We start from the raw sequence: 16,807 nt of genomic DNA, 5'->3' as shown, positions 1-16,807 counted from the left end.
ATGAATGTTACGCTCACCTGGCTCCCACAGAGGTGTCGATCTGAACTGGACAGCTGCGGTCTCCACCAATGTGATGCGTAGGGCCGAGATGACAGACTGGACTGGCCCACCTAACTTCGTTTGCTTGGCCCTTAGGAATATTCTTCTGATGGTTTGAAAAGATGAGCTCTCCATCCTGCATTGAGCGCAGGGGCGCGTAGATAACCAGTTGCTTCACTGGCTCGAAGGAATTGGTGATTCCAGAACAATATTGCCTCCGAGATTCACGGAAAGACGCCGTAAGTATGTAGTTCGTAAGAGTTCAAATGCCTGACTTTCACTCTTGTCCGATTCCTTGCAGGTTGCAGCTTGACCCTAGTGAAGAGTTCCTCGTGGCAACCGGTAATATTCTGGTAAGGATTTGTATTATCCAACACAGTTCGATAAAATAATGTCAATATGTAACCCGTTGCATTCTCCCTTATTCAGGCGCTGAGAAAAAGTATGAAGTCTCGGGGAATAATACCTCCGGCGGTAAAATCAGGTAAGTCTATTGTGGTGAGGAGGGTTCCCCTTGTTAGTCCCTTTGTTTCACCTTGCTGTCCTTTTGTTTCCCCTTAGGGACCGGGGTTCGGCGAAGATGCAGTGGAAGCTGCGCCAACCAGTGAAGAGGAATAGTACCCCCGGTGGTAAAATCAGGTAAGTCTATGGGGGGTAACTAATATTCCTTTGTGTATTCCCTTGGCTCACCTTGCTGTCCTTGTCTTCTCCTTAGGTGCCGGAGTGCGGCGGGAACATGCAGGAGGATGCGGTGGAATGTGAAGATGCTGCGAAGGCCGGTGAGTTCAGCGCGGTGCTGCAGCAGGCGAGGCGACGCGCATAAAATAACTTCTTTCTTCCAGCTTGAAAGCGCGATGGATCGGGAATTTAGGTAAGGATCAAAGGTATTGCTCTTGTTCTAACCTTTTCTCCTTCTTTCTCCCTTTTTCTAGGAGCTCCAAACTCGAGGCGGGCGTGGCAGAAGGCTGGATGCAGACTTGCAGGCACGGTGAGCGTTACGCTGCTGGATGTAGAATAACGCGAAGCGTGTGCTGCTCTTCTGGCGTGGTTTAAATAGCCTCCAAAGTAGTCCCAGGTAAGTATTCCTCCCCAGCCCCACCGGAGTATAAAAAATAGTCCCTAGGTAAAGTAGTCCCTTCCAAGCCTCTTTTGGCTTGGAGCTCTTGCAGCATGGTCTGCATCAGGTAAGTTTGCAGCATGGTCTGCATCAGGTAAGTTTTAATCTATGAGCATGGCGCCTATGGCGCCAGGACTGACTCTCCATATGAGCCTGGTGCGATAAGCACCAGGACTGCACCCAAATAGCCCCTATCAGGAGTTGTTGGGCTTGCTTGGGATAACTTGATGCCTGCTTCCGGGGTTGCTGGACTTGGTCTGGGTCCTCGGGGGTAGGCATCATGACAGCACTCCCCCCCAAGGCCCCTCCTAAAGTCGTTCTTCCCTGTGGTTTCGGTTTGTCTGGGACATTTCAGTGGAATTTGTTCACCAATCGGGTGCATGAACATGATCACTAGGTTCCCATGACCTTTCCTGTGGTCCGTAACCTTTCCAGTCGATTAAATAAAAAAGTTTTGAGCTTGGAGTCCAGGATGTTCTTAACTTCAAATTCGGGTTCTCCATCTACAAGGATGGGGTCTGGTGGCTTGGTTAGTCTTGTCCCTGGTTGCACTGGCTTCAAAAGTGACACATGAAAGACGGGGTGAATTCGCATATTAGCAGGTAAGTCCAACTTGACAGCCACCGGGTTGATAATGGCCTTAATAGAGTAAGGTCCCAAATATCTGGGGTTAAAGGTCGTGTTCCCTTTAGAGGTATATGTTTTGTGGCTATCCATACTTGGTCCCCTATCTGGTATTGTGGAGTATCACTTCTATGCCGATCAGCATCTTTCTTTTTTTTTCTTTCGCCTGTTTTAAATGTGTAGTTGCTTCCTTAAAGGCTTGTGTAATTGTAGTGTGCAGATGGTCCACTGCGGGCATTTCTAAGTGTTGGGGTGAGTCAAGGTCTGAGGTTCGAGGATGGTGCCCATATAAGATATAAAAGGGGCAGTTCCAGAGTGTACTGAATTATTGAATGCATATTCGGCGATCCAAAGAATGTCTTTCCAATTACTCTCAGTCTGATGTAACATACAACGCAGGTATTGTCCGAGAGTCTGGTTGGTCCTCTCCGTTTGACCATCGGTCTGGGGGTGGTGACTGGTCGATAACCTCACATCGATTTGCGCCAATTGACAGCATTTTTTCCAAAAATGTGAAATGAATTTCCCCTGTCAGAGATCAATACGGACGGAAATCCGTGTATGCGAACAATGTTTTCGAGGAACTCCTTGGCCAGGAATGAAGCTGAAGGTAATCCCTTTAAAGGAATAAATTGGGCCATCTTGGAAAAAAGATCCCCAATAACTAGAATGGTGTTAAATCCATTGCATGGGGGTAGATCAGTAATAAAGTCTAACAATAAGGTGTGCCATGGTGTAGGCGGAATGTCTAAAGGTTGTAAGAGTCCAGCTGGTTTTTTCTTTTGACTTTTGTTTTGGGCGCAAATGCCACAAGACATCACACATGATTTAATATCCTTTTGCCAGGTGGGCCATCAGAATTGTCTTTTAATTTTAGATTCGGTTTTTGCAATACCTGGGTGCCCTTCCATTAGGGTATCATGATAACAGGAAATGACTACCTCTTGTAGTTCCTTGTGTGGCAGAAATAGCTGCCCTTGGTAATAAGGCAGATCATTGGTGACAGAGTAGTCCGGGCTTTTCTTTACCCAGTCCTGCAGGGCTGTAGGATCAAAGAGTTGCTGGATCTTTACCTGAATGTCCTCTAGTGTCTGTAGAGTAGTCATGCCAAGAATCCTTTGTTCGGAAATTATAGGTACTGGTTCTGGGTTCACTTCTGCCTCTCCCATCCCTATTCGGGATAAGGCGTCTGCCTTACCATTCTTACAACCTGGTCGATAGGTTATCACGAAACCAAACTCGGCAAAGAACAATGCCCATCGCAGTTGATGTGACGATTGGGCCTTGGCTATCTTTAAATACTGTAAGTTCCGGTGATCGGTGATCACAGTAATGGTATGCCTGGCACGAGAAGATAGTGCCGCCAAGCCTTGAAGGCGGATTTAATGGCTAATAACTCCTTGTCGGTAACCGCATAGTTTAACTCGGGTGCCGAGAACTTTCTGGACCAAAAGGCTACTGGGTGAAGCTGGCCAGTGTCAGGGTCCTTTTGAGACAGGACAGCTCCCATGGCTAGACTGGATGCTTCAGTTTCCACTATGTATGGAAGTTCATGGCGCGGTTGCTTAAATACAGGTGCAGACGTGAATTTCGCTTTCAGCTCTTGAAAGGCATTTTCAGCTTCTTCAGTCCACATAAAGCGTTTATTTTTTCGCAAGAGTGCTGTGATGGGATGTACAACATGTGAAAAATCCGGGATGAATCTGCGGTAGAAATTGGCAAAGCCGAGCATGCTTTGTACTCCTTTAACTGAACTTGGTGATGGCCACTTAAGGATTGCGTCCACCTTTCGTGAGTCCATTCGGACTCCCTTTGCTTTGGGGTCAGGATAAACCCAAGGAATTCAACTTCTGTGGCATGAAAAACGCATTTTTCCAGCTTTGCATATGATTTGTGCTGGCGCAATTTCTCTAGCACTGCTCGGACGTGCTTCACATGGTCAGATTCTGAAGAGGAGTATACTAGAATATCATCGATATATACGACAACACAAACGTCAATGAGTTCACGAAGGACATCGTTCATGAAGTATTGGAAGGCTGCTGGTGCATTGCACAACCCGAAAGGCATCACCTGGTATTCGAATAACCCATACTTAGTGCGGAAAGCAGTCTTCCATTCGTCGCCCTCTTTTACACGTACCAGATGGTATGCCCCCGGAGATCTAATTTAGTGTATATGCAAGCGTCCTTCACTTGGTCTAGTAATTCAGGGATCAGAGGCAATGGGTATCGGTTCTTAACAGTTATCTGGTTCAATGCGCGGTAGTCTATTCACGTTCTGAGGTCACCTTCCTTTTTGGGCACGAAGAACAAAGCTGAAGATGCACCGGACTTGGATCGGCGAATAAAGCCATTGGAAAGGTACTGGTCTAAGTATTGTCGTAGGTGAAGGTTCTCTGGTTCCGTAAGGGCATAGATCCTGCTACAAGGAGGTTGTGCACCGGGTATGAGATCGATTTGACAATTGTACGATCTGTGAGGAGGTAAGGTGTTTGCCTGTTCTTTTTGGAAGACATCCTGGAATTCTTGATATTCAGGAGGTAGTTGCATGACTGCTGTGGTTATTGTGGCCAGGCCTGCGTTCAGATTTTTCTTTGGGTAACAGGTTTGTGCACAATCCGGGAAGGTTATTCTCTTCTCTCGCCAATCAATACAAGGATTATGTGTTTCCAACCAAGGTATCCCCAGTATTATTTGGAACTGTGGGGCTTTGATTAGATCAAACACAATAGTCTCTCGATGCCCATCCTGACCCAATAGGGTGGAATGAGTTACAGGCCCAGAGACAATTTCAGTTCCGTCGACTGTGGTGATGACATCTGAGGTGGTTTTTTGGCAGAGAGGTAGATTCATCCTGGAAGCCAATTCGTAGTCCACATAGTTACCTATGGCCCCGCTATCAATGTATGCCCTTACTTCGTGCATACGCGATGGCTGCCCTGGATCTACGAGGACCATTGGTATGATGAAATGTGAGGTCTGAGTATCCTTCTTCAAGCTCGGCAAGCGGACCTCTACGCTTGTCGGGCGTGGTCGTTTCCCGAGTCTGACTCCATATGGCTTTTATCAGCAGCTCCTACCACCTTCTTGGGTGGTTTTACAGGGCAAGCCCGTAGAAAATGCCCAGAAGTTCCACAATATAGACACAATTGCATTTACCATCTTCTTTCTCTTTCCTTCTGGGTTAAGGGTCCTTTAACCCCTCCAATTTGCATGGGTTCTGAAGCATCTGCTCCTTTGGGGTTAGCGTGGGTTTTGACCAACACCCGATTGTCAAACTTGGCTCGATCAGCCTTTCTGTTCTGAAGTCTGTGATCTAACTGGACCACTAAGTCTATATATTCAACGCAGTCTTGGGGTGGGTTCACGACTTGAGCCAAGACATCCTTGAAGCCCTCGATGAAATAACGTGATTCGTTTTACCTCAGGCCATCCAGTTTCCACTATCAACCTATTGAAGGTCGCGATGTAGGATAGAAGGTCCTGGTTACCCTGTCGTAGGGACAAAAGTTTGTTATCCAGGGCCTGTCCTTGGGAGTGCCGGGCAAATAGTCGTTCCATGCTCGTTCGAAAGCCCTGAAAATCCCGATGAATTGGGTCATCCTGAGTAACAAGTGGAATTCACCAATCAGCTGCACTGCCGCTGAGATATGACAATACAAAGGCTACCTTGGCTTGATCGTTTGGGAAGGCTCCAGGTCTGCATAAAAAAAGTGCAAGCGGCATTGGTTCATAAACACGGCGAACCTTTTGGGATCTCCGGCAAAGCGTTCGGGTGGAGCTAATGGAATATTTCCTGGTAGGTTTATTTGCACAGGGTTACTTGATAACACAGGAGCTGGATTTCCCCCGGAACGAGGTAGGGTTGCTTGTCCAGACTGGCTTTGCAATAGTTGCCTAGCAAGGTCATCAGTTCACTCCTTTGACAAAATCAGTTCTCTCCTAAGAGCATTGGTTTCTTGGCGGGCGGAATGCACTTCAGCCCTCAGTTCCCCTAGTAATTGGGCCAATTGGTCAGTTTCTGAAGTATCCATAACGCCCGAGTGGGAATTTGTAGGTAGGCTTCGCATTCTGTTACGCTCACCTGGCTCCCACAGAGGCGTCGATCTGAAATGGACTGCTGCATTCTCCACCAATGTGACACATAGGGCCGAGATGACAGACTGGACTTGCCCACCTAACTTCGTTTGCTTGGCCCGTAGGAATATTCTTCTGATGGTTTGAAAAGATGAGCTCTCCATCCTGCATTGAGCGCAGGGGTGCGTAGATAACCAGTTGCTTCACTGGCTCGAAGGAATTGGTGAGTTCCAGAACAATATTGACTCAGAGATTCCCAGCAAGACGCCGTAAGTATGTAGTTCGTAAGAGTTCAAATGCCTGACTTTCACTCTTGTCCGATTCATTGCAGGTTGCAGCTTGACCCTAGTGAAGAGCTCCTCGTGGCAACCGGTAATATTCTGGTAAGGATTTGTATTATCCAACACAGTTCGATAAAATAATGTCAATATGTAACCTGTTGCTTTCTCCCTTATTCAGATGCTGAGAGAAAGTATGAAGTCTCGGGGAATAATACCTCTGGCGTTAAAATCGGGTAAGTCTATTGTGGTGAGGAGGGTTCCCCTTGTTAGTCCCTTTGTTTCACCTTGCTGTCGTTTTGTTTCCCATTAGGGGCCGGGGTTCAGCGAAGATGCAGTGGAAGCTGTGCCGACCCGTGAAGAGGAATAGTACCCCCGGTGGTAAAATCAGGTAAGTCTATGGGGGGTAACTAATATTCCTCTGTGTATTCCCTTGGCTCACCTTGCTGTTCTTGTCTTCTCCTTAGGTGCCGGAGTGCGGCGGGAACATGCAGGAGGATGCAGTGGAATGTGAAGATGCTGCGAAGGCCGGTGAGTTCAGCGTGGTGCTGCAGCAGGCGAGGCGACGCGCATAAAATAACTTCTTTCTTCCAGCTCGAAGGCGCGATGGATCGGGAATTCAGGTAAGGATCAAAGGTATTGCTCTTGTTCTAACCTTTTCTCCTTCTTTCTCCCTTTTTCTAGGAGCTCCAAACTCGAGGCGGGCGTGGCTGAAGGCTGGATGCAGACTTGCAGGCACGGTGAGCGTTACGCTGCTGGATGCAGAATAAAGCAAAGCCTGTGCTGCTCTTCGGGCGTGGTTTAAATAGCCTCCAAAGTAGTCCCAGGTAAGTATTCCTCCCCAGCCCCACCCGAGTACAAAAAATAGTCCCTAGGTAAAGTAGTCCCTTCCAAGCCTCTTTTGGCTTGGAGCTCTTGCAGCATGGTCTGCATCAGGTAACTTTGCAGCATGGTCTGCATCAGGTAAGTTTTAATCTATGAGCCTGGCGCCTATGGTGCCAGGACTGACTCTCCATATGAGCCTGGCGCCATGCCTGCTTCCGGGGTTGCTGGACTTGGTCTGGGTCCCCGGGGGTAGGCATCATGACAATGAACCCCTTCAACGGAGCACCCAATGGCACAGTTGCCCCGTTCTAAGGCGCGAGCATGGTGGGAGGAAACCCCCCTCTTCCCAGGGACAAATACATACTCTGATTAGGAAAGCCCACAGAGAGCACTTGCATGTCCGGTCCTGTCAATGACCCTTAACCCTGAAGAGGAACCTTTGGTGGGGGCACAGACAGGAAACAAGCAATTCATTTTTATGGTGGATTCAGGCGCTGAGAAATCATGCATCAGTGAAGGCGACTTTCCGCTATCTGGCAAAACTCTCGACACACAGGGGTTCTCTGGGGCTATTTCTATGGTTCCAAACACTAACGATTTGGATGTAAAATGTGGGGGAGGGTGGTGCGTGCTACCCTATTGTACTCAGAGAGTTCTTCTGTCTATCTACTCAGTAGAGATCTGCTTAGTAAATTGAACATTACAATGGGCCTCATTACGACCCAGGCGGTAATCTGCCGACATTACCGCCATGGCGTAAAGAGCGTTTACGCCGTGGGCCGATGGCGTAAAGAGCGCCACATTACGACCCATCGCGCACGAGCATTACGCCATGGCGGTAATATAAATAACGCCATGGCGGAAAGGGCACCTACCGGCATCGTAGGGCGAGCAAAGTGCACTTCCGCCACTGTAAGTAGCAGCCACCGTAATTAGCGGCCACCGTAATTAGCGGTGGCCGCAATTAGCGGTCACCGTAAAAAGCAGAACCGGAAATAGTGTCATCGCGGCGGAACGGGAAACAGCACGTCGGCCATCTTTAAAAACACAATCCATTGCCATCCTTCCGAATAACACAAGATCCAACCCTGACACCTGTCCCAACCCATCACCCACCCATCCAACCACCCAAAAATGCCTATAGTTGTTAAGAAGGCATGTGACCGCCAGCGCCAGGAAAGATTTACCCGGGAGGAACTCTGCATGCTTGCGGAGACCCTGCAAGACTATGCAGCTGTCGTTTTCTCGCCGGAAATGACCAGGCCAGCGATAGCAAAAAAGAAGGCATATGGGCCCTGGTGGCCGAGCGCGTCAGCGCGGTGGGGACCGTACCCCGCATCCCACAGCAGTGCAGGAAGCGCTGGGATGACCTTCGCATACGGGTCAGAGCCGTCATCTCTGCGAACCGCAACCTTGCCCTGGGTACCAGTGGAGGTTCGGAATCCCCACTGAAACTCCAACCGTGGGAGGAGATTTGTGCAACCACGATTGGCATGGAATCAATTGAAGACGTCGGAGGGATGGAAAGGGGAGTTCCGACATCAGGCGATGAAGGTAGGTGCCTCAAACAAGACATGCCATAGTCACTGCAGTCCATTCATGTGTAGCACAATGTTGCCCTAGAGTGTAAATGCAACACATTAGCTCGACACTGCCCATAGCCACATGTGAGCTCCACCCTGTATACACTGCTGGCACCCACATACCTGCATCCACATTCCACACAAAAAGGAGACAACCTGCATGGCCCTGCCTGAAATCTGCCTCATCTACTGACCAGATTCATGTCAATCATTGTCATTCCAAAGTCTGCAGACCCATCAATAACGCCCTCCCTCCTTTGCTCCACCACAGGCACAGATTCACACCCGAGGACCAGGACACCCCTGCAACGAAGAGAGCCAAGAAAGCCAATAATACCATCCCTGCACCCTCAACCTCAGCTGCAGTGAGGCAGACCCCACAACAAGCAGAATCCACTGCCAGCAAACCGGACGGCCCACCGGCAAGCACCCCAGTAGGCAGCAGGCCAGCAGCAGCAGCTCCACCTGTACCAACATTACCTGCCACAGAAGGCACCGGGCCTGCGGCCAGCAGCAACATGGGTGAAACAGCTGCAATTGCTGCATGTTCAGACTCTGACATTGAGGAGCACGAAGTCAGAAGCCCCACTGACCTTCTACATTCCCCCTATTTGTCAAATGCCAGCCCCCATGAGGATCACACACAGGGGCACACAGAGGAAGAGGAGTGGCCTTCTACCCCATGCCCAGTCCTCAGTCCACAGGAGGGGAGCAGCCCCTCCATCACACTACCAGCACTGGGCATGGCCCAGCAGGGGCAGCAGTCCCTCGAGGACATCATACAACGGCAGCAACATCTGTCCACGATGCTGACTGAGCATGCTGCGGAATGTGTGGGGGCTAGGGCAACCATTGAACAGGCCACGGAGACCCTAAGGGCCGAAATAGCGCAGAGCACTGCCACCCTGAGGGATGCTATGCAGGCCATGTCTAGGGACATTTGTGGTGAACTTGCCGGGTTGCGTCGTGCGCTCACTGAGCTCACCCACACCCTACAGGACGTGCATGCACGGGGGCAGGCAGGGACATCCTCCGCTGCCAGTTCTGCACAGAGCAGCCCCGTCCGACGTTCCGGACGGAACCTGCGCTCCACAGCCAGGGGTGCCCCGGGAGCCAGGAGAGGGGGCTTGTAACAGCCTGTGGCCACTGTCACAGGCATCTGTTGACACTTACATGGGGTGTGTTGGGGTGTGCAGGGGGGAGGGGGAGGTGGGAGGGGGTGTGTTGGGGTGTGCAGGGGGAGGGGGGAGGTGGGAGGGGGTGTGTTGGGGTGTGCAGGGGGGAGGGGGGACGTGGGAGGGGGTGTGTTGGGGTGTGCAGGGGGGAGGGGGCAGGTGGGAGGGGGTGTGTTGGGGTGTGCAAGGGGGGGGGGGGGGGATGTCACGACGTTTTATGATTGAAATACACTTTTTGCTTTTCCGAAATGAAATGTGTGGACATTTTCATTGCATATGTGTGCTTTATTGGTGTACAGTCCACAGTGTGCATGTCCCAGAGACACACAGTGCCCAAGTGCAGTCTCCATGTGATACACACCAGCCGTGTGTGCTAGAAGCAGTGGTCGATGATATTTTGGCGCATTGCACGCCCCTCCTGTGCATCGCCTCCTCCATGGGGTGCCGCCCCATCTGCACCCTCCTCATCCTCATCGTCAGGTGGTTGCAGTTCTGCGTCAGGGGGCAGGGGCACATTCCGTCTGACGCACATATTGTGTAGCATGACACATGCCATGACGATCTTTGCCACCTTCTCATGGCGGTACAGGAGTGCCCCACCAGACCTGCTGAGGCATCGGAACCGTGCCTTCAATAGGCCGAATGTCTGCTCAATGACCACACGGGTACGTGTATGTGCACGGTTGAAGTCCTCCTCGTGCTGGTTCTGCGGGTTCCGGACTGGTGTAAGGAGCCACCTCTTCAGGGGATAGCCTGCATCACCTGTATGTAGGCGAGAATGTATGTGTCAGTCATGACGTCTGATCAAGAACATGATGTGCCACCATGGCTTGCATCCAACTGTTACTTTGGCTCACTTCTACATGCACTAATTGATTCACACAATGCAACCAGTATATGCTCATGGCTCTCATGGCCTGTTTTGTATGCCATCACCCAATGTATGCAGAGGGGTGGAGTGCATTGTGAGTGCCCATCCACTGTGTCCGTTCATGCCGTTTGGTTAGTTGGCCTGGCACATGTCCTGTGATGGCAATGCGCACATCATTGCAACTTTGCTGTGGGCCTCATCATGACCCCAGTGAGCAATGCTGATGTAGACAGGGACATTTTGGGGGCCCTGCTGTCTGTGTAATGGTGTGTTGATGTTTCTGTCCGTCATGTGCCTCCTTCGTGGGCAGTTATGGGGGACAGGCCTATCGGTTGATGGTATTTGGTGACGTGCATGTAGGTGCTTTTCATTGTTGACAATGTGGTCTGAATTGGTAGAATGCACTTGCAGATGGTTGTGTCATGGTTGGGACACAACCTCATTCACATGGTAGGGCTGCATACATTGGGTATTGGCTTTACTGGTGTTGGGTGGAGTTTTGGTTGCTTTAGGGTATCATCTGTCTCCGTTCTCTCTGCTACTCACAGCCAATTGGAGTATGCATCATTCCCCCCCCCTTTCTGCCAGGTGGAGTATGCATCATTCCCCCCCTTTCAGCCAGGTGGAGTATGCATCATTCCCCCCCCTTTCAGCCAGGTGGAGTATGCATCATTCCCCCCCCCTTTCAGCCAGGTGGAGTATGCATCATTCCCCCCCCTTTCAGCCAGGTGGAGTATGCATCATTCCCCCCTCCCTTTCAGCCAGGTGGAGTATGCATCATTCCCCCCCTTTCAACTAGGTGGAGTATGCATCATCCCCCCCCTTTCAGCCAGGTGGAGTATGCATCATCCCCCCCTCTTTCAGCCAGGTGGAGTATGCATCACCCCCCCCTTTCAGCCAGGTGGAGTAAGCATTATTCCCCCCCCCTTTCAGCCAGGTGGAGTATGCATCATTCACCCCCCCCCTTTCAGCCAGGTGGAGTATGCATCATCCCCCCCCCTTTCAGCCAGGTGGAGCATGCATCATTCCCCCCCCCCTTTCAGCCAGGTGGAGTATGCATCACCCCCCCCCTTTCAGCCAGGTGGAGTGTGCATCATTCCCCCCCCCCTTTCAGCCAGGTGGAGTATGCATCATCCCCCCCCCTTTCAGCCAGGTGGAGCATGCATCATTCCCCCCCCTTTCAGCCAGGTTGAGTATGCATCACCCCCCCCCCTTTCAGCCAGGTGGAGTATGCATCGGTACGTCATTCACCTACCCACTTCACATTTCCATGGTCATGACATTGGACTCACCGAGTAGCCAGGATCTTGGGCCTGCATGTCGCTCCATGTAGCGTGGTATTGTGGAGTTCCTCAGGACCATAGAATCATGGGTTGATCCGGGGAATCGGGCACAACAATGTGTGATGATCTTGTTGGAGTCATAGACCATTTGCACGTTGATTGAGTGGAACTGTTTCCGGTTGCGGTACAGTACCTCCATGGCACATGGAACCACCAACTCCACATGGGTGCAGTCGATGGCACCAATGCAACCAGGTATGCCGGCTAGTGCATGGAAACCCACTTTGGTGTTTGCAATCTCCTGGGCAGTCCGTGGTAAGGAGATGTGGTTGTCTGTGTGCTTGAGGAGGGCATCGAGCACTTGGATGAGTGTTCGTGAGAATAATGGTTGTGAAATGCCATGCAAGTGCCTCACTGTGTGCTGGTAGGTGCCTGTGGCCAGGAAGTGGAGTACAGACACTGCCTTCAGTCGGGGTGGGATGGCGGTTGGAGTTTCTATCATGCTGACGATGTCGTTGTGTGTCATGTCTACGATGGCGGTGATGGTGTCCCGGTCCAAACGGTACAGGGTGTGGATCTGCTCAGCAGTGAGGTTGAATGGATTAGCTCTGATGCGTGGGATTGGGGGCGGCCTGCGTGGTGGCACTGGCTGTGCTGGTGGGGTTTGCTGGGCCTGCCTTGCCCTCCTTCTCCTCCTGCGTCTCCTCTGTGCTGCCTGTTGTTGTTGTTGCTGTTGTAGCACTTGCATTGCTATCAGGTCCTCCAGCTCCAACATTGCTAGTCGTATTGGTATCATTGTGGAGTGTGACTGGGTGTGGGAAGGGGTGGGGTGTGCTCTTTTTGTACTTCCTGAGTCTGTATTGCCTTCACCTGTGCTGTTTCTGTGCACCTGTGGCAGCTGCATTCACTTTACATGGCCATTTACGGTTGGTTCGCGATGGCGTAATTAGCACCATGGCGGTAAGGTACTTAACGGGCTGGGTGATGGCGTTAGGTGCATGTCCGCTTGGGTCGGCATTCGCGTACCTTTCCACCATGGAGCTAAGTATGGTGTGGGAGGTCGCGTGCGCGCGCCCTTGGCGCAGTTAGCGGCAGCGTTAACTACGATGCCGCTAATGGCATCATAGTTAACGGTCACGGGTCATGATCGGACCTAGCGGAAAACGATGGCGGTAACCATTTACCGCCATCGTTTTTCACTTAGCGCCAGGGTCGTAATGAGGCCTAATGTCATTTACTGATCATGGCATTGTCTGCGCTGCACCAGGGATGTGCACAATGAGAGCAATGGTGATAATGAACGCAATGGCAGGTGAAGTTGTGGTCTGAAGAATACTTGTAGACTGAGAGATGTTTATCTGCAGCCTAACCATACTAGTGAAGGCAGTTCCAATGATTGCCTAGGCCTGTTGGAGAGTACTGATCGATTTAAGTAATGAAAGAGGGAAATGTTGGGAAGAAGATTAACCTTTCCCACCCCACTAGGCGCTTTAGAGTAAGGTGAATCCCATAAATATACATCCGATGTGCCAGGGGGGAGGGGAGTGTAACAAGAGCCAATACACGAACACAATCCTATGCGAATTGTAGATGCTTAGACTTAGTGCACGCATATAAACAGGCACCATTTTGTAGGTATTGTAGAAACATTAGCTCTGCATGGCTATGTGGTGGACACAGACCAAAAACCTAACAAAGACACCTGAATAGGCCCAACTGCTGGCACTAAAGAGACCCACGCTGTTAGCCTCCATAGAAACATTCCTTTGTTCCAGAACTGTTGCTAATACATATTATGCCAAGATGGAATGTGCCCTGCAAGGCTGCCAGACAGTACCAGGTGCCTCACAGTGCAAGTTCATCACAGCCAGGCCAAAGCAGGCCGCCAACCCCCACTCAGCCAACCATGAGTTATGACACCCACAACTGTCCTAGTCCAAGAACCCTGAATTCCATGATAGCAGGTGATCCCAGACCACCAACCATAAACCCACTGGCCATAAATCATCTAAAAGAACATGACCATTCCACCTTATTTCAGGAAGACAAGATGTGTAATGCGAGGTACAGGGTGGAATAAATTATAGTCCAAAGCGAGGGTGGAAGCCTTGGGTGCGGATAGTGCGATACTGAATGAGTGAAGAATGTGTGGGTCAGCTCGATCTTAAACCTCCCCCTGTGCACGTCCCCGAGTCTTCCAGGTGCATGCGTAATACTAGAGTAGCATTGTCTTACATAGTAACTAATTGCAAACTCGACCTCGGTTCCCCGGAGTTTATGAGCCCAGCAGACCCCAGTGGATGGAAGACAGATGGATAGGGCTGGGGCCAATGGCATGACATCTCCTATGGAGCTGGCTGACCATGTATAGGGTCACACCAACCAGCCACACTGAGTTTTACTGTATATGTTTTTGTCACTGATGGCGATTTCTTTCCTTATATAATATTCTGCTTGTATCTTTTTTCAGCAGAACGTTCTTTAGCAGCAGAGTTCTTTGCTGGCCTACCTATTTTTTGTGTGATTAAAACCTGTTATCCTTGCAATAATCTCTTGGCCTTTTTCCCTAGCGGGTTGTATTTTTTCTAGCATGGGAGTTTGTGGGCGTGCCTTCAGTGTGTGTGTTTGTGTTGTTCCGTTGAGCTGATTTTGGCTGAAAATGCCTTCATTTCACAATCCCCCTACCCACTTGCCAAAATCAGCTCTCCTTTTGTGGCACTGTGGAGCCCAGGGGACAGGGATAATATTTCTTTACTGGACATCTATCATAAATATCCAGTCAGATATATCATGTTTGCTGTAAAGACCGGTCGGGGGTGTCTGTACTTCTGCTCTCTATATGGTAGAGGAGAGGCACAGAAGACCCCAGCCAAGATTCTCTATTATGGTAGCAATGGACGAGCAATCAAGGCCTAGCTTCTCAGGAGGTGATGCAGGCTGGTTCTTAAGTACAGTGTATTCCCCAAGCCCGCACAAAGGAATGTCCACACACTGTATTACTGAAAACACAGTCTTTATATAATTAATTCAAAGGTTATGTACACTTATCACAATAACGCACCTTGTGCTCAGGAAAATCAATAATGGTAAATATCTACAATTCTAAAGTGGTACCACTAATAGTAGACCTCATTAAAGTGCATCCACAAAAATGTCACACAGATCAATAAGTGAAACCAGCAATAGAGAGGAGAGAGAAAATAAGGTGGTTGAACAATAGGCAAAATACTGGCCCCTAACACTAGACACAGTTCTGTGTGGAGATCCCCCCACCTGGGCAACCTGTAAAAGAAAGAGATCTAACACAAGCCCAGTCCATATGTTGTTCAATAGTCTTATTCTCTCCTACAATGTTTTTACCCCCCCAATGTACCTGGTGGAGTCGAGTTCTTCGAGGAGGCGTCGACGGATCCTTCTTGAGCGACCCCCTTTCAAGCGGGAGTCACGGATCGTCGAGAGGCGTCGAGAAACGTCGAAGAACTCGGGGTTCGGCGACGGGGAATCGACGGCCCTTCTTGAATGCCTTCCCTTTCAAGCGGGAGGCACGGGGCGTCGAACGTCCGTCGACAAACGAGGTAGAACGATGTCGAAGAGGCGGCAGCTTCGTCCGAGCGGTGCTCGTCGGCGTCGGGGCGTCGGCGTCCTGCAAGGCGGAGGTGTGCGGGGCACCTCGATGACAATAGTTCTGGACCGCAAAGATTGTAGAGACGGAAGCCCAGCAAGGGCGTCGGGTCGTCCGAGTCTTTGAGGTCGTTGGGTGGCGGGAAACCCACCGGCAGGTTTCTCCTCGGTGCGTTGGTCGTCCTCGACTTTCTCCGGCAGGATAAGCGGTCGACGATGCGGTCGAGAGAGTCCTTCGATTGAATGTTCTTAGGCAAGGAGCGGACGGCTCCGGTCGTCAGCGGCACGGCGTCAAGTGGTTGCCACGGCTGGGCAACACAACTTCGACGGGCCTCCAGCGGTTTCACAAACCTGCGAACCCTGGTCGACGGCAATGGACTTCGACGGCGTCGATGTCCGGGTGCTTCACTTCGATCTCCTCGGCGGTCCCGTCTCGGGTCGACAGCCTTTCGAGGGTCTGTCTTCCAGGGCGCTTCGGCAAAGATGGAGCGGTGCTCGATGGTCCCTCGGAGCACGGGAAGAGGGCGCCTTACCAGGTCCTCTCTCGGGTCAGTCTTCGACGATTTCGACAGCCTTCGGATCGGTCGAAGCAAATGCCACAGCAAGTCTTCTTCTTCCAGCTGGACGTCGAGGATCAGCAGTTCCAGTTACTCTTAGAGTGGAGACTCAGCTCCAGGATGCTTCTGAACGTTCCTGAACGTTCCTGAACCTCCTGAACAGTGGTGAGAGGTCCCCAGATATACTATTCTGTCTCTCATCCACACTGCTGGCCTACACTCAGCAGCCAATCATACAGAGGGGCATTCATGCAGTCAGTCAGCCAATCAGGCACACAGTGCATTCAGGCCACACTCCTCCCTTTTAGACACTCACAACAAGGAATGTGGATTGGGACAAGTACCCAGCCATTCAACACTACACACTGCATTCAGGCCAGTTTCGGGCAGGGCTGTCTCAGTCTTTGTCTCTCATGCCAGAAACCAGACAACCACAACAAGGAGTGTATATTGGTCACACACTCCATTCACCCAGGTCCCACCCACAGGAGGTACCCACAACATACAGTCACTGGGAAGGCTCCAGTCAGTCTAGCTGGGCCTTCACAACAACACCATATATGGAACTTCCACCTAACAGCCAGTCAGGGGGAAGGGACAGAGTCAGGGCTTCCCAGGACTTTGGGAAAAACAAGATAACAGGCAATAGAAAGCAAGAGGCCACAGGGGCCATCTTGTTTCCTATCAGGAATCAACTGATTCCAATGGCAGGGCCTGGGTATCCCAAAATGGAGGACACCCAGAGCACCTGTCAA

This window comes from Ambystoma mexicanum, chromosome 6q (assembly GCF_040938575.1).
Source record: "Ambystoma mexicanum isolate Mex_15411 chromosome 6q, UKY_AmexF1_1, whole genome shotgun sequence".
Taxonomy (NCBI): domain Eukaryota; kingdom Metazoa; phylum Chordata; class Amphibia; order Caudata; family Ambystomatidae; genus Ambystoma; species Ambystoma mexicanum.
This window is presented reverse-complemented; position numbering follows the sequence as displayed.